Genomic DNA, 26,758 nt, shown 5'->3' with positions numbered 1-26,758 from the left:
ACAAGCCAAATAATATTATCTAAGTCTCTATATTAATATAATTTTAATGGAAATAGATGAAGTTTTACTTTTTTAAATTTTATCACAATGCAGAAAGTTGCGATTTAGTTAAAACACACTTGACTTATTCTACTAGAAATTATATTAGAAAATTTGCGTTATTATTGCACCAAAATCTAAATTCATTTACCAATAAAGGATTAAAAATGCTTGGTTTCATTCGTTGAAATGTTTTTTCGGAAGTAGTAGATGTATGTAGCACGGAATATAGTTATAAGAAGGCTGTAATTACATACCTTAATCACAATAATCATTGTTAGACATGATAATATTTTTCTGCGTGGGTCCTATATCATATTTTACTACATCTAAACTATTTACTCCAGATAACTTATAGTGTTAGCTATCATGTTTATTATTTAAAAAAATATATTATTTCCTTTCCAAAAGCATCATTAAATCGCTGACAGCCCTGAATTATTAAAGTCATATTGCGATACCTCCCCAACTATTCCAAGTAGAATTAACAATAAACTCACTACTAATTGATGTATTATAATATTTTGCTAGATTATATATGTTGACAAGTCACTTTTTTAAACATATTAATATTCTGTTGAAAAAAAAAATTCTCTGTTATTATAACATTCCATACGATAGTAGAATTTATTTTATATTAATTACTATCTATTATCGTTAACACCCCATACCTCGATTTATGTCAGGTCTTATACAAACCTAGTATTCATTCAACTATTATTACACCAGTAGATATTTCTTTTAATTATGTACAGTGGGTTGCCATATTAATAGGGACACCTATAGAAAATGTGTTTTTTACACTTTGTGTTCATAAAACACAGATTTTTATGATTTTAGGTGCGGTTATTATTATTTATTTACAAGGACATTGAATTTAGAAAAAATAAACACCGTATTTGTCCTTAATCTACGATTATTTTTTTATTTTTATTATTTTTAAACATTATCGAACAAAAAGTCAATATTTTGTAATTTCGCCTTTAGCCGCAATAACAGCTTGTACACGCCGTGGTATACACTCAATGCAAAATTTTGCAGTAATCTTTAGATCAGGAGAATGATGCCACACCCGGATGAGGGTTTCGATGAGCTGCTGCTTTGTTGTGATCATCTCCTTGGCAATCTCCCTCTTGGTGAGCTCCTACAGGTTTTTAATAGGGTTCATGTTAGGGGAAGTCCCCGGCCAAGGTAAAACCTGCACATTTTTTTCAGCCAGGAATGCAGTGACAGTCCTGGCTTTATGACAGGGTGCGGAGTTGTGCATAAAGACGTATTCCTGGCCACCAGGGAACCATTCTCCGACTTGAGGCAGTAATCGATTTTCGAGTATTTGTCTGTACTGATCCTGCCTCATAGTCCCTTGCACGATGTGGAGGCGCCCCATACCTTTGGAAAAGATAACTGACCACATCATGATACGGGTAGGGTGTTTGATAGTCTCTACAAGGCAGTCCGGGTGAAATTTCTCTCCTGGGCGTCGTCGGACGAACGATGATTAATCCAACAAAATTTTGAATATGGACTCGTCAGAGAAGCACACCTTAAAAAGGGCCATAATCAAACTAATGGAATTTTTTGAAAGCTTGAAAACCACAAAAATGTTAATCACCATATTCCTGTTCTATATAGTCATGTTTTGGTGCGCGTTGGCCCATTCCAGTGGTTTTATCCTCATATCTACTGTGAGCCGAGGTTTTTTAGCTGGCCGATGACCAGTGAGGTTCTCCTCAGCCAATATCCTCTGGACCCTCCTTTGGGAGACTTCGATATCTTCTTCTTTGATTATCAAGGTCAGACGAGCCACACTTTTTTGGCGATTTTGGAGACAGACGTCTTTGATTTTGCGACCAGTAAGAGGTGTAGTGATTCGTTTTCTGCCACATTTCCCAATGTGATACAATTCAAGGGGCAGGTTTTGATTGATTTTCTAATTTATCCTGTTAACCACAGACTTTAAAATACCTGTAATGGCTGCTATATTCCTTTGGAAATGTTGAGTGTTTATTAATAGTGTCTTCACTTTCGGAAATTTTCTTGGGGACGTGTCTGAAGACCTAGCCATACTGAAAAAGCAAAACATTTTACTCAACATGGAAAAACTATTCACTGAAATAAGATATGAAAAAAAAAATTACAGAAATTAATAGATAATTAATAATTACTTACATTTTTGTATAGCAAAACTGTTAAAAACTCTTAAATAGAATTATAATGTATATTTATTTACCAGAACCTCAATCACGCTTATTCACAAAAATGCTGACCACGTGCAAAAAACCTTAAATTTTCGAGGGATGTGGCACTTTGCGAGTATTGCCACTTCTGAAAAGTGTCAATGGTGATACCAGCAACAAAAATAAGGAAGGAATGGCCATCATATCCAAGTTATTTAGAAGTGGAGACAACGTAAACATAAAAATCAGGAAATATTGGAACTGTCCCTATTAATATGGCAACCCACTGTATTGTCTCACTGTACTTCTATTAACAACTGTATCAATTGCAAAAATATTTTTGTGTACACATTACTTGTTCTGTAATTTATTACTAATATTCTCCTGTGTACCACTGTATGCTTATAATCCGATATATCATTCTATTGTAAAAGCCATTTTATGGCGTTTAAATAAATACATAAATAAATATCGCTAACACAAAAAAAAAATTCACTGGTCATAATGCAATGAATTGCATTTGATATTGACTTCAAATGAACCACGTAGAATTAGCAAGCAACCAAATCAAATATAAGTTTTGATTTCATTAATTTAATTCGAGTAAGTACATATTGATGAAGTCGCCGTTGAGTTATGAACCAACTAGAAGCCGTATGGATTCCGGAGCTGATCGACATCCTGCAAATTTAGTCTCAACGTACAAATTCCTACAGTCGTGGTCCGCATAGCTATGTGGTTTAGTATTTAGCGCAGTGTCGGTCAAACTTTTTTACTTGGCACACTTGTAAATGGGATTAGTTCCGTGGCAAACTAAATAAAAATGCCTATAAAAGTAAACATACTATATTAACGTGAATAAAGGAATTATATAATCGAGGTTATTTAATTTATTTATTATTTTATCAACACAGGTGGTAATAATTTTATTAGTGAGAAGGATAGAATTGATTTTTTAGGAAGAATACTGTGGATACTATGAATATAAAGAATGTCCTTGAAAATTTTTAAATTTTGAACATTTATGATTTACAGTTCCAACTTGTCCGCGAAAGATTTTAATTATTCTATAACTATTATAATATTTTCGTTTGCAACTTGTAGGATTAAAATTAAAATGTTAAACTTCTCAAAAAGATCACTAAGAAATGTTTCTTTCAGCCACTAGTTCCGCGTTTGATAATAAAATCATATCCCGTAATTTCAGCATCGAAGAAAGAAATTATTTCTGCTTGCAAAGATATAAATCGTGATGGTACTTTACCTTTTGAGAGCCAAAGTACTTCAGTGTGAAGCAGCAAACACCTAAAAGCAGAATCCATATTTTCACACAGGGATGCAAAAAGTCTGCAACGAAGGGAATTTCATTTTATGTAATTATCTGCTATAAAATAACATTGGCCATCGTTTTCAGGAGTTGACCAGGCAATGACTGACACCTTAATATTTATTTTAATATGTAGATGTTGAATTTATTTAAATTTGAACAAACTTTCAATGAATAAGAATTATTTAAAATGAACTATTTTGAGGCCTCTACCTTCGCGGCTCACCTGAGACTTCTTACGGCACACGGGCGTGCCGCGGCACACAGTTTGGCCGACACTGATTTAACGGATAATTCAGTAGGCACAATGTGTTATAAACGGAGGCAAAACCAGACCAAGCCAAGACTTTTATAGACTGAATTATAATATGTAGTTATTCTACGTTTAACTCCTTTTTGTTAGAACGAACTACAATTTTTAGTTTTATGGTTTATAGATTTAAAAATTAAAATTAGTTGAACTGAAAATGTATTAAAAGATTGCCTTCCATATCATTTTGAAACAAATGCACCACTGTAAGCACCGATCTTTTGGTTCCAACCCAGAAATAACCAATGAAAAATTAGCACGCGTTCTGCCTTTCTTAACACTTTTCCATTTTAATAGGTTCGACGATGAAACGAATTACTGCATTTGAAATTTAAGAAAATAATTAGAAAAGTTTTGGATCTCGAAACAAGCCCACATTTTTTTTCTTGTGTTCTAACTTATGCTACGTGTTTTTTCCTTTGCATCGCTCTATAATAATATTATAACAACGAAAACTAACCAAATAATAAAAATCACAACGTCTGTAGTTCTTGAAAAAAATAAATGTGTTGTATAGTAATATACTCCATCCGACATTCGCTTAATAAAAACACTTACTTATCTAAAACAGAAGTGTTTTCCTGGTACTATTTGTAAGTCAGTTAAGCAGAATGTTCGTGAGCAGAAATAAAAACAATGGTTAATGGTCATGTTGGCGGAAACTACATCAGCTTGACGTTCAACTTAACTATTGGGAATTAACTGGACTAATGTCCGGTGTGTTTACGTATAAACCTTTCTGCGGCTTATTATTCTAATGCCACGATTATAGGAATCTATTAGCCAGATTTGAAACTCGCAAAGCCTGTATTTTATAATCTTTCAAGAAAAATATGTAAATAAGAATATTCACGAATATTTCACAGCGTTTTTCCATTGGCACTCAAATTAAAGCTTAATGATCTTTTATCATTTCTTTATTGAAGAATAATGAAAAGTGAGGAATGTGTACAACCTAATTACTTTCCTACTCTTTTATTAAATTAAACGAGCCTCCGTGAACTGAAAGTCTTTGAGTGGCTCACGGAGATGTAATAGATGGATGATTTATGTGACCGATTTAAAAAAAAATATTTCTTTTTAAAAATTTTTTTTAAAGAGTTTTCATCAATATTTGTAATGATGATTATTTAAATATCATTAAATTAAACCGCACATGTTAAAAAAGCTCAGACACAAATATAACCCCTTCTGAAGTTAAATCCTTTGAGGAAGATAAAAAGCTCCCAAGAAACAATATTTTGTTAAAAGCCAGCATCTCGTTACAATCTTTGTCATACAAGCACTGTTCGCGGAAGAAACTTTAGTTCTCGAGGCGCAATGGAGTTGGTATTTTTCTTTGGAGCCTATTATTTTTCTTCCAAATGAATCCGTGGTTTTGGCAAACAGTTGTTCGTTTTGGCATATGCAAATGTCGGCGAGTATGAACTGTGTAAAGTTCACAGCTGCGACAAACAACTGTGACAACGGCGTGTTTTGTCCGGACCCTTGTTTTGTTTCCAGATTAAGGCAAAATCGCACATTCTGTTAGTTTGAATTATTTAGGTACAAATGTTAACCGTTTCGTGTGGATCAAGAGGGGCTTTAGACTCAACTATTTGGACTTAAACGAGTTGGCAGTATTTCAGGATATATATTATATTCCACTGTGTAATATTTTGATATCATTCGTCTAGTTGGGAGTTTTATTGGCGAGAAATTTGGGGATCTTGTTTCGTATGACGTTTCTTCCTACTTCTAATACTTTTTAAAATTATATACTAATTTTTTTAAAATTTTTCACATTTTTTAATTTAAAGTACATATAGCATATAATATATTTTAATTTATAATATTGTTACATCAATACATAGTAAATGGAATAAGAACAAAATAGTGAAATGTTTGTTTTTAAGTATTTCTAAGTACGAGTAGTTATTATCATTTACTGTGAAATTAACAGAATGAATTTAACAGAACCCCCTTTGTCTCTGGACAAGCTAAAATAAACCGTGCTTTTAATACATTTTAACGATTTCATCAAGATGTTTGTTCTTCACGATGTCAGCGTGGAATTACACCGGCGTCACACTGCCACGCATATTATACTGTCAGAATTACACACGTAGATAATTAAACCGACTAAAATTTCCCACATAAAAAACTTTTTTCAGTAGCTTAAATTTTAGATTGTTTAAGTGTGTGCTAAAAAAAACGTAAGTTAGGTTTGTCGGAATACCTGCATATTTTACTATTTTGTTAGATCAGTACGATTTGTGTGAATGCAAAGTTTTAATAAATGTAAATTAAATATTATTTCTTGAATCGTAATCTTTTACAATTATTGATGAATATGTTGATCGGCTTGCAATTGATTGATTACAGTAAACTGAAATTCCAAAGCTCCTCAGAGAAGATATTGTAATTCATGAAATGGAATATGAATAATAATAATTGGATAATTTGCATAGAGTCGTTCTTGTAAAAAATCACCATGAAGGACGCTGAATAGGCGGAATAGGTACGACTTTTATAAATGACAGCATTGTTCACAGTTCGTATGAACCCAATTTCTAATAGCCAAAGTAAATAACGATATCCATATTAACTTTTAAAATCGCCCAAGCGATAAATTTAATTCCGTAGGAAATATGATCATTGTAAAAGCATGGGGGGTCTGCAATCTTAAATTTTAAGATCTCTTTTCATACAAAATGTTTTCTACAAAACCTATTTCGAACTGATGGTTTAGTACCTATCGAAGAAAAATATGCGTAACAAAATATACATTTTAATAAAAAGTAAAAAGCATCTTGAAAATGATTATTGTACCCGAAATTGTTAAAGATAAATCGACAGTATGTTTTGGGAATCCTCGCCATTGTGAGAATATTATCCCAGAGCGGAAAGGCGGAACGGCAGAAAGAAAAATACGTAAAAGCTTTTTTCAGGACCATAAAACAAAACGAAAATGGAGGGGCAAGGGGGATGATAATATCCATGTTATTTATAACCGACATCTCTGCTCTCCTGTCTTCGGTCTGCCTCAGTACAGTACCGCCATACTACCATAGTGCCATACGCCGCGCGGCCAATTTACACTGACTGACAAGTGCCCGCATAGCTGGACTATTATAAAGGGAGTTGAAAGAGACACTTTTTTTATTGAACTATTTTTGAGGCGTAATATTTAACTTATACTTATATGATATTATGTTATACTAGCGCAGACACGTGAACAATAAAGAAATATTAAATAAATATGAGTTACATTTTGCACGTACATTTTACAAAATATTATTTACAAATGCATTCCTGGTTATTTATAAATTATCAGAAGAGAGAAGCCATTGTGCCTGACAAGGGAGCCAGGATCCTTAGCGTTGTTGGTAGATAATATTTTATTTGGCTTTATTTATAATTTTATTGTGTAAAATACTTATTAATAATGTAAGTTTTTTTATGAATTTTATTTATTTGTTACCGAATTTAAATATTTGAATGATTTTATTTTTTTATAAGTGCTTGGGAAAACACCCTTCTGAAAGCTTTTATTTATTGTATTTTAGAGATTGTTATGGAAATAGAATTTTTAAATATATCTAATATATAAATATATCTAAAACATAATATATAACATATAATATTTAAAAGAGTGTGGCTGTTTGTGGTAGGCGGACGGTTTTTATTGAGAGGTTGATGAAATTTTCCACACTTGATCTTTAAAATAAGGTCAATGCCAGTAACTACAAGTCTTTCGAAAAATCAGCCCCATCCACCCTTCCCACCTTTAAAAACATCTTGATGAAATATTGCACGCCATTTAAAAAATTAATAAAATTACAGTATACATCTGATTTCAAAAAACTTTGCAAAAAGCCCGGCAAACGCCATGGTCTTATATATCCACCTACATTTATATAAGACGTGAACCAACGTAGCATGGTTTTTTTATACACATCTACAGGTATTATTCCGGGATCGATGAAATTTTGATCTTCAAAACAAGAGAAAGGTCGCTATCTATATGAGAAGTCGAAAAACCCCATAAAGCAGAATGTTGATACCACTAGACCAGGGGTAAGGAACCTGCGGCCCGCGAGGCTTTTTGGTGCGGCCCGCGAGCACTTTCGGTGCGGCCTGCTGATGAAAAAAAAATGTGAAAAAATTTTCTTCCAGAACACTCGAGAACGGTTTTTTTTTTCACAGTTTTTGATATACGTTTTTAATACATTAATTAAACTGGACGGGAGTCCGCACAAGACTGTAAAATTGGGCACCTGTTCCAAACCGTGTCTTCAACCGATGAGAATGCTCCTTTACGGCTGATGATGATGATAGTTGTACGAATTTATGTCAATCTGCCTCCCGCACCCGGTGAATGTTGGGCACTGCGTGTGCTGTCGCCTCTGCTCGCTTCTGGCGTTGGCGGTTTTCCTGAGTAGGGCCGGCTGGTCTTGATGAGGTAACACCAGAAGGTTTGGAGCAGAAAACTAGGCGAGGTGAGGTAGTTGGTGGGCAGGAGTCACTTGTTGATAGAAAAACGCTTGTTTTAGTGGCAAAGATGAACTGATTTATCATTTTTTGTGTCGCTGCTTGTATGCAATAAGCTTGACTTGCAGCCGACATTTGGCTGTCGGCCGAAAAATGGTAAGGATTCTATCCGCGCCACAAACGCGTACATAGGCCACCGCAAAATGTTGCATATTCATTTTGCCGGTGGTATAGCCGATGACAGACGCTTAAATTTGGGAGTTTGCAAAGATTTTGCAAGCTCGCTTGAATTACAATTACATAGTTTTATTACATAGCAGTTATAAGAATGTGTACCTTGACAACTAGATTTTTAGTTTGTCAAAATACGACAAAAAATAAGAAAAGTTTGTCAATAAAAGTGTAAAAATGATCTTGAAGCGATCAAATTTGTAAAATTGGTTAAGTTAGTATTTTTCGCAGGTCCCCCGTGACATAGCGCTCAGAAAGAGAAAAGATTTTCTATGCTACGAGGTTCCTGGATTTTTGTAGAGGCAAATAAGTAAATATAATTGTACAAAAATGGTTACACAAATTCGTTATAAACCGGCATTTTAAATATCTCCTCAGTGGTAGCACTTCGCAAATAATGTTAATTTAACTACTGCCGAGGAGATGTACAAGTAAAAAATAGGCATTTGTAACATTTAATAAATTGTTATTTGTTAGTAAATTTTTTACATAGAAAATCTCTCTCGGCAGAAGTAGGTGCGCGATGCGGTACCGATTCTTTTCGGAGTCAGAGTTTTCAGGCCATTTCGGCCGAAACGGGAAATCGAAATGAGCAGTGGCGGGGAGTGAGGATTTTGCCAGTGGCGTGGAGTTGGCACATTTTATAAATGTAAACATATTTTGACAAAAATAAATAATGTGGCCAACAACGTCCGTTACATTATTATTAAACCCAGAGAAAGGTATAACATAGCCGACAGGTGCTTATGTATTCACCTACTAGTTTAATTTTGATTTCTTATTATTTTGGTATTAAAAAATTAAATGTTTAATAAGAAATTACGGGAGTAATGCTAATTAAGATGGTTATAAGACTCGCTTACAGATTAAATAACAGTTATGGATTCATCTGGAGACGCATTTACGAAGGAAACTATTCATTGGCGTCGGCAGGAACGGGCAGGAGGGGTTAATGTTTAGTGCCAGATACAGACGTCGGAGCCATACTTTCACTTAGGCCTGAGAGGTCCCGGCCTAGAGCTCCAACCTTGGGGCGGGGAGCCAATTTTTAATTTATTTTTAATGTTAAATCAATACCAGGAAACCCGATGGGAAAAAAGTTCATTAAGCCTTTCTGTCTCATCTTCGGGGATGCTGTGAAAATGGTACACATTGAGGACACAGGACTCAGAAAATAAAGTATTAAATTTTCCATAGGACCCCAAAAATTAATGGCATTATAGTGAAGAAAGTGTGGATCTATCTATGCCAACGAGGAGCTCTTCCAAGTGTTGGACACGTGCATGAGAAGGTGAGTTTTTCCCCCAGTATGGAAGAAAGGCATGCTCCGTGTCATACCAAAAGGGAATGATTAACCCCGAATAGATGTCAAGGCGTACCAGCCCATCACCCTGCTTCCGGTATTTGGGAAATTCCTAGAAAAATTGATCAGAACTTTGTCACCACCCTGCAATCGACAATTTGGCTTCGTCCCGGTATATCTATGGAACACGCAATTTCGTATTCGCTTGAATGGGTGAAGGCTTTCCCTAAGAGTTATGTGATTGGGGTCTTCTTAGATATCAATGGTACTTTCGATCATGCGTGGTGGCCGATGATACTATTTAAACTAAAATCTCGTAATTGTTCTCCAAGGTTATTCAAGATAACCGTAGATTGTTTGAACAACCGTTCTATTATTCTGTCAAACGGGGATGTCACTATCGAACGGGAGGTCAACATGGATTGTCACATGAGATCGGTCCTAGGTCCAGATTACTGGAACATTTTGTTTGACAACTCTTCCAGGTTGCCCTTGCCTAAATGATGTATCTCGGTTGATTACGCTGATGAAAAATTGCTTTTGGTCTCGGGAACAGCAGAAAAGAAGTTAAGTGCAGAGCTGAAGAAGATTTAAGTGCAATTTTATAATGAGGTCAGAGAAATTGTTTGACCTTTGCTCTCCAATAGACCCTGTATCTCCTGATGAAGGGCTCCCTCAATAGAGACAAAATGGGATATTCAAAAACCAAATTGGTGGAAACCACAATTATTTAGTCATTCTCTTGGATCGATCATCCTCTTTCATGGCACATGTTGAGAGTGTATCAAGCAAGGCCCGAGCCCTCTTCTTGAAACTGAGAAGGATCTCAACTGCCGAGTGGGGATTAGGATCTTCAGCGCTTCGCCTTTTATATTGAGGGGTGTATGTGTCGCAAGTCACCCATGCAGTCTCTGTGTGAGAGCACCGCCTGGATAATGTATTAATCCAGTCGGCCCTCAAGAAGGGCTAGTGATCCGCCTATTGGCACTCTCGGTGCCTATAGAACAGTTGCTTCAGACGCTTTGCAAGTTTTGACCGGCTTATTGGTAATTGATTTAGAAATTAGGGAGGTGCTAACAAAGAAAAAGCTTACCAAAGAAAGATCTGCTACTCAGCTAGGTGTTGATTTAATACCAGGCAAGGCTGTGTCTCTCCCTGGTCTTCTGAGAGTGATGCAAGAAAAAACGCTGAGTAAATGACAAGTACTATGGGACAGGTCAAATTCGGGAAGATGGACTTACTCATTCTTCCCGTTTGTTGTTAAACTCAGAATGGAAGGGGCATATTTGATCCTGGATCACCATGTGACCCAACTTCTCTCCGGGTATGGAAAATACCACACAAGCAACGAAACCATTGATCTTTTACGATTGAATATCAAAATAACACCTCTTATTGGAAAACCCTGTACTAAAAAAAACTTTCGGTTAAAAAGTTACGGTAAATGGATTGCGCTATCGAGAGATGATTAGTGATTTTTTATGGCCGGAATCAGATGATATTGATTTGGACAACGTTTGCTTTCAAAAAAACGGCGCTACATGTCACATAAGCAACGAAACCATTGATCTTTTACGATTGAATATCAAAATAACACCTCTTATTGGAAAAACCTGTACTTTGGCATAAGTTTTAACATTTATACATGGAACATCGATGACAGACATAAACTTCTGATAGTCCATAGTTGATTTTTTGCCCTGGAAATTGAACAACACAAAATTATCGCTAAATATTAAAAAATAAATGTGTATTCTGACTGATTCGTTCGAACGACCCTGTAACATATAAAGTACGTTCAATGTACACGGATAATTAAATATCACTAACCTTCTTTTTTTCTAAAGTTTTTGATGTTGTAATTTGGGTTTTCTAGTAAAACTTTTTTCTAAGGGTATTTTCCTCCCCATTTTAAAGCGAGAAATTTCTTTAAAATGTTATTAACTAGACCGGCACGGACGAAACGTCCGTTCGCCACCCTGTCGCAGCGAATACTGACAAAATTTTGACTTGCGCAGAGTTAATAAAAATGCACAAACGCGAATCGAAATTAATTACGATTATATACTTTAAAAATATATTTTTTGGTCATAAATTATTTCTAATTTTTCAATAATGTCTTAGTAAATTATTTAAAAAAAAAATCTGATAAATAAAAAAACTATACCAATTTGTAAGACCATAAATAAATAGTCAAATTGAGGGATTTTCGTTACAAAACGCGTGCTTTTATTAATTTATTTGAAGTAAAAACAAAATTCTTATATACACTATCCGTAGATAATTTATCGATTGTTTATACTTTATAATTATATGATTTGAAATATTTGTCGTATAATACAAATTCACCTTTGAAAATGTAACAAATCTGCGGGTCGAACAACGGTTATACTTTATTATGATAAGAAAATAATATTATTTTTCAAAATTTAACGTCTTGCTTTAGTAGATAAAATAACGATTTTTCGAAATCAATGTAAGTTTTTTTTTGCAGAAAAGTGTCCATACGTCTAAAATTGGCCTAAAAACTGACAAATTTCAGGTCGAGTCTACGTATTTCGCCCTAATGAACGTCGCAAACATATGAAACAAAAGGCTAGTACGTGTGTCATTTTTACCTTCTTACCAGTTATACTTAAAAAATAATATACTTTTAATATTTTGGAGGCCTACAAAACTACTCAAATACTTTCCGTCTGCAAAAGCACAGTTATTTCAACAATTATTATGAATACCGATCATTCTATTTTGTCCAGAATCTTGTGACTTGTAAACTCAAAGCAAAGCATAGCATTTTTTGGTTTAAGTCTTAGGACGGGTTGTCTCAGAGGATTTAAACAAATCATCATATTTAATAGTAAATTTTCAAGTTCTGTTAAAGTCTCATTCAAGTTCTGTTACTATCCAGGTACTGTAAAAACCAGCTCATAATAAAATAATAGCATAACATGGTTAGAATTTTCAGAAAACTTGAATTTCAAATTTTAAATTTAATGATTTATTGAAATTTTACTTAACCACCCTTTCTCAATGATTATTGTCAGGATCGATAAGGATCGTAAAGATAGATATTTTGACTTCATCGAAACCTCGTTCAAGCTTCAACTTGAATTTATTTTTCCTCGTATACATTTTTGTCTTTCATATTTGTCATTGCTTTGCAGGTCTATAATGGGCTCTCCATTCACTGTAATATCTGTTTTTTCCATTCGTTTGATGTTATATTGGAAACGAAAAATTTTCCTTAAATAATAAATAATAATACTGTTGGATTTTAGTTCCGTATTTAGTTTATAAGATAAATATAACATAACCAAAAAAGGATAGGCAGCTAAAGCTACATATCTGTAAGTTATTTGGATTGTGTATGTTTTGAAGGTATGCAATATTTACATTTTGGTTTTGTCTATAAAAATGTGTGTAAAATCATTCAAAGAATATGCCTTGAAATTGTGATTGAGTCCTTAACGGAAATATGGATTTTCCGGTTTCGGGTAGCAATGGCGCCTTATAGTAGCTTCCTTGAAAAAATTCTGTAAAAAGATTTTTGTCATTATCATGTTTAAATACTTGATGACCTCATGGATTAATGCTTCAATATCTAATGATTTCAAGACCTTATACTTCTAAATGCTTCGAAATCTCACTTTCGACTTGACGCACTTTACGTTGCAATTACTACTAATGCGTTTAATTACAATTTAAATATAATATATTCGTGTTACCATGGTTAGCAATATAACCGTAATAAAATCGTAAAAAAAGCGCTATCTCTTATTAAAGAAATATGTCCGTGAGTCATTGCATCGCATTATGACGGCACACATGATTGTCTCTGCAACTCGATTCCAGCGTTACTCGAATGGGGAATTTTTTGTTGTCACTTTTTCATCCCTTTCCGCGACAGCCGCCAGACCTCTGTCTCAACCACGCGGTTTATTTTATGATCCACTTAAGTCTACGGTCCCCCGCATTCTTCTTCTCCTAAACCCTCCCGACACCCTCCCGCCGCTGAACTAGGGCTGGGGTGGAGTCGGGAACCCCGCGCCAAGACCCTTAGTATTAAGGGGGCGTTTTAACGTTTCTTTTACAACGCTCAAAGTGTACTTTGAACAGGTGATTGAAAATTAGTTTCAACGTAACGGTGTGTTTTTATTGGGTATAAATATTTAACCAACGACTAAGGGGATCTTCAATCTGAAATTTATTGATTGTTTTTATTGAAATGATTTATAATTTGTTGTTTTAGACAAGCAGAACCTTCAAATGGTTTACTCATATATTCTATATGTGGTACGTGGTTACCTTTCGCGAAATCGTGCTTTGATTTATGCAAAGATAATTCTGTTAGCTTGTATAAATGGCTTGCCTATTTCCGTATGAACAGGAAATTAGATCACATAACTAAACTTGCCGGTTGATTTTTAATTTTCATAACAATATGGCGTCCCGCAGTTTTTAGCATCAGGGCCATTAAATCTGACAGCGCGATAGCATTGAAAAATAATCTTGGCGCTTTACTGGGCACACATAGTGCATTTTATTTGGTACTCTATATTCCGAGCATCTTGAGATTTTCTCACATTATGTTATTTATCATAGACCTCCTCCTTCCCCTCGTCGGCCAAGGGGTGGGGATGGAGTAGGAAGGAGTTAGAGGGGTTGGCACACGTCGCGGGATATGGAAAAGTACCCCGTGGTAGAGACATAACTTCACCGCATTGGGGGGTCTTAGAGTAGGACGACCATCTTGTTTCAGATATTCGGGGCAATACGTATTTATTATATTACGTATTTTAAATAATGTCATGTGATTGATAAACTAATTGCTGCCATCTCTTTAGGGTGATTGCAATAATAATAGAGTTTATAATGTTGTCTTGAGCCTCGTTCGATTTTCCTAAACCACATAAAATATTTTCAAATTAATTCGAGATAGGTACGCAGTTTCAGAATTTCGGAACAAAAATTCAATTTTGACAGGTGATTCATGTTCATTTGAAGAAGAGCAAGTCTTACAGTGATTTATTTTTGGGGTATTATGCCGTGTTCTGCTACCTCCATCTTTTGTCTAAAGATACATAATTCCTCAAAAATAAATCACTGCAATACTTTTGGCCGTAGAAAACTCAATTCATATCTGAGAACGAACCTGTTTGGGAAACATTAAAATATATTAAATACCATTCATTCAACATCAATAGTGAATTAAAAATTTAGAAACTAAAATGGTTCCTTCATCAACATAGGTTGTTATAGAAGTTAGTAACATAAGCATTTTATTTATCTGAATTCAGTAAAAGGTACGCAGAACGTACCAGTACAACCCACTGCGGAAGTTTTCTCTCTAAAAGTTTCAAAACGCGCGGGCAAACTCCGAGCCGTCGCGTCGGGGCCTGTCACTCATTCAAAGCGAGTATCTAACATTAATAAGGTGTTTATTTCAAAAATAAGGTTTTCAAAATCTCAAAGGCCTCGCTTTCCGCAAAATTAACAATATTAACATCTGAAAGACCGCAGCCGTCATTTTGACGGCTGGCCGATGTAATGTGACGATATTTTGCTTAAACGTTATTCTATTCATTTGATTTTTTAAGACTTGTCATGATTCTAAATTTAACGACTATATTACGTATCTTATTTGTTTTTTAAAAACAAATATTAATTCATACCTGCAAAAACCGCCTCCGTCAATGTGACGGTGAGAGCCATTAAGCTGATTTTGTTTACAACTTCTTCCTCCAAGTTTAAAAAATAATAGTACTAATCTGTCTTTTAGGATCGGTTGTTTGTATTCTATCTTATGTTGATCACTGCGAACGTATTTCAAGTCGCTAAATATTCGTTGCGTTTAGATTATATTCTACCAAATGTGTACCTAATTAAATAAAGTAATTTCATTAATTATTGTTTTATATATTTTACATTATACCAAAAATTGCACTAAAATGTGATCAGCCGTCAATATGAAGGTCACGGTTTTTATATGTATGCAGCAACGCCTGGTCGATATATGTAGTGTTAAAAGTTACCTATATCCAATCGAAGGATTGTGCCCGAGGGATAATAATGGTCTCGATATCAGGTTGTTTCTAAAACATTCCCTTAATTACACCATACAACTACCCCCAAAGGGGGTGTGATCTAGATCCTTCATTATCTCCGTTGAATCAATAAGTTAGCCAATCGGAGTAATCTTTACCTATTAACATAATTAATATCTTTAAACATGTTTTTTTTAAATTAAATGTGTACTCCGCATAAATTAATAAGAAAATTTATATGACAGTAAAAATATGGGAAGTGAACCTTTTTCTTGTTTTCGTATTATTACGAAAACTATTCCATTCCTCTTTGTATGGTAATGTATATTATCAGGTTATTGGAACAAACAACAGAAGTCTTGGAATATTTTTCGCGTTCACAATTTTCAAAAGAAATCATGTTTTCATGTTTTCAAGTCCCTCGTTTTTTTATTGCGGCATATCGAATAAATAAAACGATTTGCTTAATCATTTGAAACATTAAAAAAAACAACTCGTAGAAAGGAAAGTTTTTTTTTAATACAGGGTTTTCCAATAAGAGGTGTTATTTTGATATTCAATCGGAAAATATCAATGGTTTCGTTGCTTGTGTGGCACGTAGCGCCGTCTTGTTGAAAGTAAACGTTGTCCAGATCTTTTTTGTTATTTGTTTTTGGGGTATTATGCCGTGTTGCGCTAACTCCTTCTTTAGCCAACGTTTCGGACAGCATTGCAGTGTCCATCATCAGGGCAGATGTGTTATTTGAGGTTGTGTTAAAATGTGAGCTTATGTATGAATGAGACCGATTGTCAGCGCTATTGGTGCTCCTACATACAAACTTTCCCAATACCTCTCGAGATTACTGCAGATGCAAACTGGAAAAACCGAATCGTGGATTAAGGATTCAACAGATCTGATTAGTAAGCTCAAGAAAGTTAAGACTGAGGAAGGAGATATTCTGGTCAGCTTTGACGTCGTGTCATTTTTCACAAATGTGCCTCTAGAAGACTCCATGACAATGCTAAGGGAGATATATGAGGAAGACATTTGCAAACTTTTTGAACACTGCCTCAAAACGGGATACTTTGCATTTCAGGGTGAACTATTTGAGCAATTGGAGGGAGTTGCGATGGGCAGTCCGTTATCGCCAGTACTAGCCAACTTTTTTATGGAGAAGTTTGAAGAAGTGGCACTCGACACAGCTTCGGCTGTCCCTAAAGTATGGTGGCGCTACGTCGACGATGTCTTCGCCATTTGGCCTCATGGAACAGAGAAACTAAACGAATTCCTTGACCATCTTAATTCTCTCCACAGCAAAATTAAATTCACAATGGAACTGGAAAACGAAGATAAAATCCTGCCCTTTCTAGATGTGGAGGTGATGCGGAAACACGATGGTAGCCTAGGGCATACTGTATATAGGAAACCAACCCATACGAATCGGTACTTACACGCTGATTTGCACCACCACCCAGCGCAGAAGAGAGGACTTATCCATACATTGGTGACCCGAGTGACCAGAATATGTGAAGAACATAAAATCGGAGCGGAACTTGCGAAGCTGACCGATGCACTGGAGCGTAACGGCTACCCAGCAAGTCAGACAAGGCAAATCATAAGAGCCAAATCTGCACCAAACGAAGACAGAATTGAACAAGAGTCGAAAGGCTGTGCTTTCCTGCCTTATGTGCACAATGTGACAGACAAAATTGCCAGGCTATTGAGAAAGGAAAATATCAAGACTGTCTTCGGAACAACAACAAAGATACAGGACTTACTGAGGTCTGCAAAGACTAAGTTTCCCCTGGAAACAGATGGAGTGTATAAACTCAGCTGTTCCGGATGTGACAAGGTCTATGTAGGCCAGACAGAGCGGACTATCTCCAAAAGGATTTCAGAACACTTCAGAGCTTGTAAACTCGGCCACCCTGACAAATCGGCAATTGCCGAGCATTTGATTGACACCGGGCATTACTTTGGATTTGTTCCTGAAATCCTGAGGAGACCGAAAACTTATAGAGCACGGCTGATTATGGAGGCCATTGAAATTCATAAAAATCCCGTAAACATTAATAGAGACGATGGAGCTAAGCTTAATAGTTCTTGGTATCCGGTAATTGACGGATACACCAGAGCTAAACGAAGAAAACCACTTTAAATAAATAAAAAAAATTAAATGATACGTTAATGTTAGCTCAGAGGGTTGGAGCTGGCAACACGGTATCACAACCTCATACATAAGCTCACATTTTAACACAACCTCAAATAACACATCTGCCCTGATGATGGACACTGCAATGCTGTCCGAAACGTTGGCTAAAGAAGGAGTTAGCGCAACACGGCATAATACCCCAAAAACAAATAACAAAAATACTTTTGGCCGTGAAAATCTTAAATCATAGTTGTCCAGATCAATGTTATCCAATTCCGGCCATAAAAATCATTAATCATCTTTCGATAGCGATCCATTCACCGTAACTGTTGCTCCAGCCTAATTTTAGAAAAAGTAAGGTCCAATGACTTCGCCAGACCATAAGCCGCACCAAATAGTCACACGTTGAGAGAGGCTTAATAGAGGAACAATAACTCTTGGGTTTTCCGAGCCCCAGATACGACAATTTTGCTTGTTAACGAAGCCACCGAGGTGGAAATGGGCTATTCAAAATAACACCTCTTATTGGAAAACCCTGTATAATACATTTAAAAAAAATTAATAGATATTTTTATAAATATAAACTTTCCTTTATTTGACTGAGGATTGAACCTTCCTTCTCAGGGACTGGAGTCAACCACGCTAATAACTGTGCAGAACATAATTGTGTAGGATCGACATTTATTAGATATGTTAATTGCTGTAATGTCATCCAATTTCATAGAAATGCCCATATGTCGGCGTGTTAGTACGTTATCGCCACCAACAATTGATAAAATGCATTGGTAAAGAGTCAATTTTCTGGTTCCAAGATTAGCATTTATTCATTACTGTAAACAAAAATGAAATTCAAGTAGATGTATTTAAATTATTTATAATATTTATAATGTATTTAGATATTACTAATTGTTGTGGAATATATTTAACTAGCAGTTAAAAACCCGCTCCGCGGGTTTTTGCTGCTAGGCCCTGCGGGCGGCACTTGGTTGGGCTGCGCCCAGTTTAAGTGATATTAACAACAGTTACATTTAATAGATAGATATTAGGTCATTCACAGAGAGAGGGTGAGTATATATTGTTAAAACACGGAACAGGAAGGAGTTAATGAATAATAACATGCTCAATTTAGGCATAATAAGAATGACAGTTGTTTGAATAAATGAAATTTTACGTATTTGTGATGGATTATTTCAAATGAAACACTATTATTGACTACATGTCTACAACTGATATTAACTGTTATGGTACCTAATATAATTTGCTCATAGGAGACTCGCAGTGCTTAAATATGTGTTACAACCGTCAATGTCTATAAGTTGAATCAATATCGTATAGTTTGTCACAACAATTAAAGATAGTTACAACAAAGTTGACTGAAATAATACATTATTACATATTGATTAATTGTACCCGTGTTTATGGATAAAAGGAGGGTAATTGTGCAATGTGATTAGCAGTCGGTTTAATTAAAAGGTGTGAATTTTACTCCGACTGGTGGTAATTCTTTTCCTAAAACTGTTACTGTATCTAATAAAGTTTAAAGTTAGATTATATATACACCTTCATCAGGAGAGTAAAAATCTATATATAAAGGTAGATTATTACAATATAGCGCCCCTGAGGTGATATCTCACAAAAGCGGCGCCATGCAAATTGTCCAATTAATAAATAAATATAATGTTTACATTTTATTATGTACGTATGCATTGATATACAATGGAAATAGATAAAATAATGTTATCCGATTAAACTTTATTTTATTAAAAAACAAATAACTTTTTTAACTTCACTTTATTATATACAACCAATACATGTTTCATGAACGAAGTATACACCGAAGTCAAAAATTAAATATAGATTACAATTGGAAAAAAGAAGTGGAAGGAGGGGGGAGGGGTAAGAGTAGGCTGGGTTTATAAGAATTAGGAATTACAATATGAAAGACCAGTTAAGTGGGAAAATATTTAAAAGAGAGTTTATAAAAAAAAATTCTTGTTAATTACATCTACTTTTATAAACATGTTCTCTTATTTCTAAAATTTCGAAATTATTTATTTGTGATGCTTTATATCCTGTGTAAAGTATTTTAAGACCTGAAATTTTTTTTTGCATATAACCATAAAACAATATATTCATAAGACAAATAACATTTAATAACGGTTATTCTAATAAATTGATAGTTGAAATACTAAATAAAATAATTAAACATATTATCTTCAAACGGTATTTTTACCCTAGTTCTTAAGATATAAATAAACAATGGCGTAGAATTCTGTTTGTGGATAACGACACTTCTAAAATTATATATATAAACATTCCTGGTACTATTCAACCGGCGTTTTACACTAATAACAGAATGAATAAATATATTCTTAATAATATAGATTGCGAAAATCAAACAAAAAAATCAGGAGTTTATAAACTCAATTGGGCTGGATTGTAATTTATTTTACAAAGGTAGAACCAATAGAAACTTTGAAGTCAGAACTAAAAAACATCTCAGGGTTCTAAATGGAAATAGTGAATATGAGTTTGCAAATCATCTTTTGAATCACACTTTCGATAAAAATTCAGGTCTTAAAATACTTCACTCAGGATTAAAGCATCGCAAATAAATAATTTAGAAATTTTAGAAATTAGAAAACATGTCAATATGAAATCAGATGTAATTAATAAGCAAAAAAAAAATTATAAATAATAATGAAAAATGCCATTGCAAAGTAGAACTAAACTTCCAGAAGAAATCTTATTATTAAACGCTTGATGTTCAAGTAATTTTGCATATTTAAATATACGCGCCAGTCATTTGATTCGTTTCTTCACCGCCAGAGGGGCGCTCTGTCGGCCACCTAGCCGCGATGTGTATCGGGTATCGGCCATATTGAATTAACGCGTGCTTTTTTCGTCAAACGTCAAACGTAATCACGTAATTGTGGATAATTTTCACTGTAATGTAATTAATCCAATGGATTATGAACTTTCTAAGACATATTTTCTTCGATATTATCCAAAAATTGTATGAGCAGAAACGATATTTTTTAAGAAATATCGTATTACATGTGGCGATTCTATTTCAGTATGAAATCGTGTCTTAATCTTTAAAATCTTATTTAAACACAATTTGAATTTGACCAATCACAGGGCCTACACCGTCCAGACGCTGGAGTAATAATATTATCAGATTATTTAAGTACAATTTAATTACCACTTCCACACATTAGTAACTGAATAAATGGATTTCGTTATGCGACTACGTTGACTCAAAAAATATTAATTCCCGTTTAAAAAATATGCTGTTAGAAATCCGCATATGTCGTTCGGTCGAGTAAATTTTTCGCTTGCCTAAGAAGATGTACGTCTGGAAAAATTGCGTGTAGCGGTGTCAGGTAAGGATAAAGAGCTTACGATTCTAAGGAGCACGGTCCAAAACAAAAAGGTTGAAGCAGAAAACAAACAGCAACGAAAAAAAAACTATTATATTTATTCTCTTTTTGTGAAGTGGTTTAGTTTACATCGTGGGTTGTAAGTAAAAATACTTGTTTTAGTCTTTTAGACGCAACTTCTCAAAGGAGGCTTAAATATTCATTTATTATCCCGGGCCGGGAGAGGCTCAACCTTTTCCGGGAGTAAGTCGAGCGAAACGAGCCCGGGATCACGCTCTAAGACAGGGGTACCGATTAACATTTGACAGAAAAAATAAACACCAGCTATGAGAGCGCTTTATCTGATAATTTATCAAAACAGTTCACTTGAGAAAAACTAAGGCCGTAAGTTTAAAAATTTGCAATTGTTGTTTAAAAGAAATGGGAATACTGATAAATAATTTCATCTGTAAGTAGGAAGAAATAATATATAATATATTTTTACTTCAATCAGAATTGTACATATTTATATTTTGTTTCATATTGTAAGAGCTTTTATTGTTTATATTTTGATCGATATACACTTAGGTTACTAAGCAAACTTAAACATGGACAGTATTTTCTCTCTACATTGCTACGGGTAGATACACTATCTGCTTCTGTAATGGGAACAATCCCTACTTTATTTCTGTTGCAATATTTTCCTCTGGCGTTTTTTCATTTATTTATTATGCATAAAGGAAAATTACCGTTCTTTTCTGTTGCTAAGATGTGTAATGGAGCGGGAGAAAGAATTTTATCATAGGTACCTAATGACTTACCTCCAGGAAACACATTTAGTTATAAAGTTTTTTTGAATGCTTATGTTTTATTCTGTTTGCCTGTTTTGGGAAAGAGAAATGATTTGATGTAGGTATATAAGGGTAGGTTCTAGGTACCTATTGTGTACCAGCAGTGGCGTGTGGTCGAAACCAAAGTGCAGCCCAGCATTATGAATCGCTTACCTACGTATTTCAAAACGCGTTAGGGTAAGCACAAAAGTGTTCCAGTATACGAAGTGCTCGACCTGATGATTTACTCACAGTATCTCTGCACTAATGACATGTTTTGATTACCTGCAGTTGAAATCATAAACATCAAAACTTTAAACCTAATGATTTAATTCTCAGCAAGGGTAAGCCACCCAGTGAGGCCAACATTACTAAATTAAACCAAGACATGTAAAATATTTTACCAAAAAAAAAAAAAAATATTTGTTCTAAAATAACTGCACATTTATTTATTTATTTATTTATTTTTCATGATCTCCGTAAAACGGTTATTCACCAATACATTATGGAGAAGATTACAAATTAGACAAAAAGTATGGCAAAACACATAAAAAGGTCAGTTTCACTACTTTGTGACATACGTCAAAAGATAATTGTTAAACTGCCTGTAGGTTACGTTAAAAAAGTCGATGGTCAATGCAGACTCGTTGAGCAGTTCAGTCGCTCTGTTGACTGGGGCGTTCTGATAGGCAGAAGTCCTCGCTTTTGGAGCATAAAAAAGGGTATGGGACCTTCCACGAGTATACTTGTCTGGGACATATAAGTTAATCTCTTTCAAAATAGGTGGATTATGTATAGTTCCAGAGATTATCTTAAAAAAATGTTTTCCTAAAAATATTTTTCGGCGGGCTTCTAATGTATTAAGATCGAGCATTCCTGCTAAGAATAAGGATGGATACAGGAAAGGGTAGTACATATATTCCCTCATATATAGGTAACGCATGAATCTCTTTTGTACTTTTTCTATTTCGAGAATATGGTTTTGCTCGGAAGGGGCCCAAATAATGGAGCTATATTCCAAGATACTGCGAACAAGTGCTTCATACGTTCTTCGGATTGCGATTCCGTTGGTAAATGATCTTGAATTACGAAGAACAAATCCAAGCATTTTGTTGGCACGGGAGACAATATCAGATATATGGGATTTGAAAGAGAGATTTGCTTCAAAAATTACGCCAAGGTCTCGAATCTCATTTTTACGTGTTAATTCATGTTTATTAATGTGGTAGGGGAACAGGAATGTATCTTTGGACCTTGTAAATGTAACGACACTGCATTTCTGAATACTGAAGGGTAAGTTGTTCAGTTCCGACCATTTGACAAGAGAATCAAGATCGTTCTGCAGAAGAATGGAATCGATGTAACTTTTGATTGCTTTGAAAAGTTTTATATCGTCAGCAAAAAGGAGATATTTTGAGTGGTTTATAGTGTTGCCAATGTCATTGATGAATAGGAGAAAGAGAAGGGGTCCTAGATTCGATCCCTGGGGAATCCCGGAGTTAGTTTTGTATTCGTGAGAGATATGGTGTCCGTAACTGACATACTGACGACGATTGCGTAAGTAGCTAGCCACAAAAGCGAGGAAATTCTGAGAGAATCCGATGTCACTTAATTTTTTTAATAAAATATCATGGTCGACTTTATCAAATGCTTTCTCGAAGTCTGTATAAATCACATCAACAGGTACAAAATTTTCAAATGAATTATTAATATAGGTAATGAGATTCATAAGATTTGTTGAAGGTGACAGTGTGGGACGAAATCCGTGCTGATTTTCGGTGAGTGCGTGTTTTGTTTGGTTATATATCTGTGAATAAATTATGGTTTCTAAAAGTTTTGCGGGTGCTGACAACACAGCTACAGGTCTGTAATTATCTATTTCTGACTTTTTTCCTTTTTTATGTATAGGCGTAACTTTCGTTAGTTTCCACATTTCCGGAAAGATATTTTTGCGAAGTGATAGGTTAAAAATATGTTTTAGAGGTTGAACAAAATAACTTGCATATCTTTTAAGGATTATAGGTGGAATACAATCTGGGCCGACGGAGTATTTAGGTTTTAGCTTATGGAAAGCTGTAATAATATCGTCATCGTTGATTTCATGAATTTGTACAGGTAAAGAGTTAAATGACGATGAAGCTATAGAGGATATGTCAAGTTTGGGGATATTGTCGCTAAATACTGATTGAAAATAGTGTGCGAAACCTGCGGCGATCTCAGACGATCCATCATATTTATTGTCTTTGTAGTCCATGTGGTTAAGTTTGTCACAGCCGCGGCGTTTATCGTTAGTGTAAGACCAAAATCGAGTTGGGTCTGTTATTATACTGTTCTCGGCCTCACGTGTAAAGTCAGTGTAGGCCTGACCAATTAACCGTTTGATTGATTTTCGCAAAGTTTTAAAGTTAGCTAAGGCATGTTCGGATTTTGTTTTTTTCCAAAGATAGTGCATTTTAGTTTTTTCTCGTATGAGGTGAATGATTTCCCCATTAAACCATTTCGGATATTGTCTAACATCTTTGAGCATACGTGTAGATCTTTTCTTAAAACAAATGTTGAAAATATTATTGAGCTGTTCATAAAACATTTCGACAGCTAGATTTACGTCAAGGCAATCGTAATGATTCCAGTGATGTTGTTCTAAGGCATTCTTAAGTGTGTTATCTGAGCTTTCGTGGAAAATCCAACCCATGTTTATGTCTGGAGGCAATGTGTCTGTTTGTATATGTGATTGAGTTGTGTAATCGAATGTGAATGAAAGTGAAGGGTGATGAATATCCTCTCTGACTAATGGGGAGTCATGGCGGCAGATAACAGCATTTTTAGAATTTACATTACTTAATACTAGGTCTAACATGTGTGCATTTATGTTATAAACAGTGTTGAATTATGTTAAATTATAAAAAGAACAAAAGTAATCGAAAACGTCAATTGGGTTTTTCCCTGAGGGAAAGTTAAAATCACCGAAAATAATAATATTTTTTGATTGTAACTTTACACTTTCACTTATAGTTTTGTCGTAAAATAATTGATACTGTTCAGATGTTGTATTTGAAGGAAAATATACAACACATATATAAATGATGACATTTCTATGCGATACTTTCACCCACAAGTCTTCACCTTGGGTTTCTATGCAGTCCATTCTTTCCGCGTGTGAGTGGCTGTCAGCTCGGAGGGCTAGGAGAGTCCCTCCTCCGCGACTGCCTATATCCTTCCTGTAGACGTGGTATAGGTTTTCGAATAGCTCCGACGAAAAGGTGCTTGAAGTTAGCCAAGTTTCGGTAAGAGCAATCAGAAGTGGTTTCTGGCACATTACGTTTGTCATGAAGTCGATAATTTTATTATTCAGACTTCGAACGTTCTGGTATACTCCACTAATGTCTATCTTTTTCGGACGTCGTATCGACCGTCCTAGTTTGGGGTCGTGGTCTCCGAAATGACCATTCGTTGAAGGCCACGTTTTCAGGCCAGATCGTGGGGTCCAGGAAAAAGTGGAAGTAATTTTCCGGTATGCCTATTTTGAAGGCAGCATAACGTTCATGCCTCGTAACCAGTTTTTCGACAGTGTAAATTAAATCCGGCTTCTTCTTTTTTAAGAATGAAGATATATTTTCTTCTGTGGTATTCGGGTGAAACATGAATACATGCAGATGTAGGTTTTTGGGAATAGTGACCAAGCTGTCGTCGATAGACCCTGTCCCTTTACAGATTGGCCGAGATCGTCGTCTACCGTTGACGAGGGCATCGCTATACGATGTTATTGGCTGGGTTGGCAGCTTGGGCACAACAGGCTGTATTGTACTCTGTGGTTGTGGAGGATAAGACGCCGCTGCAGCAGATGTGGAAGCAGAATGTAGATCTTCCTCCGGTTTTCCTTTTTTAGCAGTGGATCTTGTGGTCATTTTGCGAGTAGTGAGCGGCTGTACGCCGCTAACGGGAAGGTGAGTCTGGCCGGCTAGAGCGGCTAAGGTAATAGCAGGAGCGGGGGCGGGGCCGGGGGGCCCGGGCGGTGGAGGTATCCCAGACGGCTGCTTAGTGATATCGCCGTACGCTGAGCGCACACACACATTTAAGTCTGGCGCCGGCGCTAGTACCTGGGGAGTACCTGCAGTTACGTTGTACGAGTACTTGCATGAAGGGCACACAATTTTAGCACTACCGTCACTTAAAATTGAACGAATCGTGGTCAGTTCGCTACCGAAACCCTCGATTTTGCCACTCAAAACATCGACCGTTTTAATCAGGGACTGAATGATATCACCAAACTCTTCCATTTTGTAAATAGACTAGAACGAACGATTAAAATGAATACTATCGAGAGCCGATGACAGAAGACGTGCGTCGCGTGTTGCGTGCGTATTGACACGAAATATCTCACAAAAAGGATGATAATATTGACGTCACAAAACTAATAGTATTTAAAGAAACATGATAAAATATTATCAAGGACCTTAGCGAGTCTTTATTTAAAACTAAAACTACGTTAAAAAAAATAATAAATGATCTCAAGAACTTGAAGAACAGGCA

General features: G+C 35.3%; 1 pseudogene; it reads right to left on the bottom strand.

Annotated features, from left to right (window-relative positions):
* Window positions 1–1,000: 1,000 nt before the first annotated feature.
* LOC149426363 (uncharacterized) lies at window positions 1,001–26,505 on the bottom strand (annotated as a pseudogene).
* Between the last annotated feature and the right edge of the window lie 253 nt (window positions 26,506–26,758).

Source organism: Hesperophylax consimilis, chromosome 1 (assembly GCF_061612785.1).
Source record: "Hesperophylax consimilis isolate HC1 chromosome 1, BYU_Hcon_1.0, whole genome shotgun sequence".
Lineage (NCBI taxonomy): Eukaryota > Metazoa > Arthropoda > Insecta > Trichoptera > Limnephilidae > Hesperophylax > Hesperophylax consimilis.
Note: the sequence above shows the minus strand (reverse complement) of the source record. Positions and strands in the feature narration are given on the sequence as shown.